We start from the raw sequence: 2,155 nt of genomic DNA, 5'->3' as shown, positions 1-2,155 counted from the left end.
GCTTCGCATTATCCCGTGCGGAGCCGCAGGTGCTGCCATTCGTTGCGCAATCCGGAGAGGAAAGGAGGAATGCCGAGAGGAGAGGAGAGGATACAAGGAGAGGAGAGGAGGGGGAGGAGGATGCGCATGCGCAGTAGGGGTGTGGACGCACGGCGGTTGGATGGATGGAGGGAGGTAGGGAGGGAGGGAGGGAGGGAGGGACATAGCCCCGAGCATAAGATGCTTCGCATCTAAAAATCAAGTGTGACTATTGAGCCCAAGTAATATAGCCGGCTTTGTCATTTCTGTAAGCTCAATTTATGTGACAAGGACACATCATTAAGAAAGCTTGCTAAGCTAGAAACCAACGACATAACATATAATGTCCGTAAACCCGAGAAATATCAGCAGTTAATTGATGGGTTTTGATGGCGCAAGACACTGCAATGCTAATAGATGCTGGATAAACTTTGGCAACCAATTCCTCAGTTTCCGAAAGCCTACGTAATTGAATGTGGTCTTCTTAGATGAGTGCCTTGATTTAAATCTAATTTCATATAGAGAACTGCAGAATGTGCTCTTACGAGGCTTTAATTTAGAGAACTATTCACCTGCATTAAACGCTAGAAGAAAGCTGATAAGGTAAATGAAGGATTTTTTTGTACTCGTCGACTGGAATCGTTTTTGTTGTACTAGTTCTGCCCCTTGTATACGCGTATGGCCTGACCCAAGTAACACAGAACGTAGCGTAAACGTTGCCTGATTGTAACAAATGTCAGGCAACGTTAAACAGCCAACCTGAACGTTGAATGTACGTTGCCAGCTGTACGTTCAAGTGATGTCATAAATAAATGTCACAGCAACGTCCTGACACCCACGTTGTGTCAACGTTGCGTGTAAACATCAATTTAACGTGTAAATGGTATCAATGTAGCAACGTTACAAAACAGCACGTTCCCTGAACGTTGCCGGATGTCACCAATATTGACATTAATGTGATGCCAGGCTGCTGTAGCATTTCGCATGTTCATGCAACTATAAGATATTGTAATTTGCAACTGAACATTCATCTTTATCATACAGTGAGATATGGAGATGTATAGTGGTTAAGCAGTAATTAATATCTTCTAAGGAACACCATGTTAAATTATGTTTATTATGTTTCTCCACAGATAAGATCTGCTACAAATTATATCAAATGGCAGAAACATTCACATGGAAAAAATGCTAATTGTTGCCACGGTTCACCTATAGTAGACAAAGTTACGCATAAAAGTATTCCCTTCTTCCACACCAAATGCACAAGACTTTGTGACTGCTTGCACGCCACATGCCCCTAAAAGTGGAAACATTAAGCAAAGGCCATCATGAATAGGCCCAAGCCCCATGGTACGAGCTGCATAAAAATGACGAACACATGCACACTGCACAGTGGATACACACAGATCATATCTACTTGTCCATATAAAAAGCAGTGCATTTTTTTCGGTTCAAGTATGGTTTACATCATAGAAACGGCACTAGAGCAAAGGACTATAAGCCACCAATAGGGCTGCAAACACACCATACACCAGCGCACATTTGTTTCACACACCACACAGGACACATGCACGCTGCAGACATGTTTTTTTAGGAGGAATCTTCGCGAGCCGCACGATAAACACAGAAGGTACGGACGACAGGAGCAAAACCCGCGCACATTCAACACACCGGCACGAAAGTAAATGCGGACGATGCGGGTGTAACCTGCGCCACACGAGCTATCAACCCTCGTGGATTTGATCCTTTCCGCCTGAAACAGTCACAACGCACACGGAAACATCGAACACTGCACATCTGTACCTCCGATATCGTGTCAACAATTCCTGAGGCTAAATTCATGTTGACGACATCAGAAAGTTATCTAAAGCTAAGTGACAGCATAGGAAAAGTAGGCAGCATCGCTAAACGTCATGGATTGGCTTCGAGACAGCCCAAACCGTTCAAATCAGGCCACAGCGACGGCTTGATAAGGATAACCGAAGCTGATCTCGAAGGCCATGCTTATGCTGGCTGCAGACGGCGGAAGCAATTTAAAGGTAAAATACGTTTTAAAATTTCTTTCTACGCTAAACTATAGTGTAAATATAGATGTTTCTCGGTTATTTTGTGGTATAGGCAACATTTAGTATGCGTA

The sequence above is a fragment of the Dermacentor silvarum genome, chromosome 9 (genome assembly GCF_013339745.2).
Source record: "Dermacentor silvarum isolate Dsil-2018 chromosome 9, BIME_Dsil_1.4, whole genome shotgun sequence".
Taxonomy (NCBI): domain Eukaryota; kingdom Metazoa; phylum Arthropoda; class Arachnida; order Ixodida; family Ixodidae; genus Dermacentor; species Dermacentor silvarum.
Note: the sequence above shows the minus strand (reverse complement) of the source record.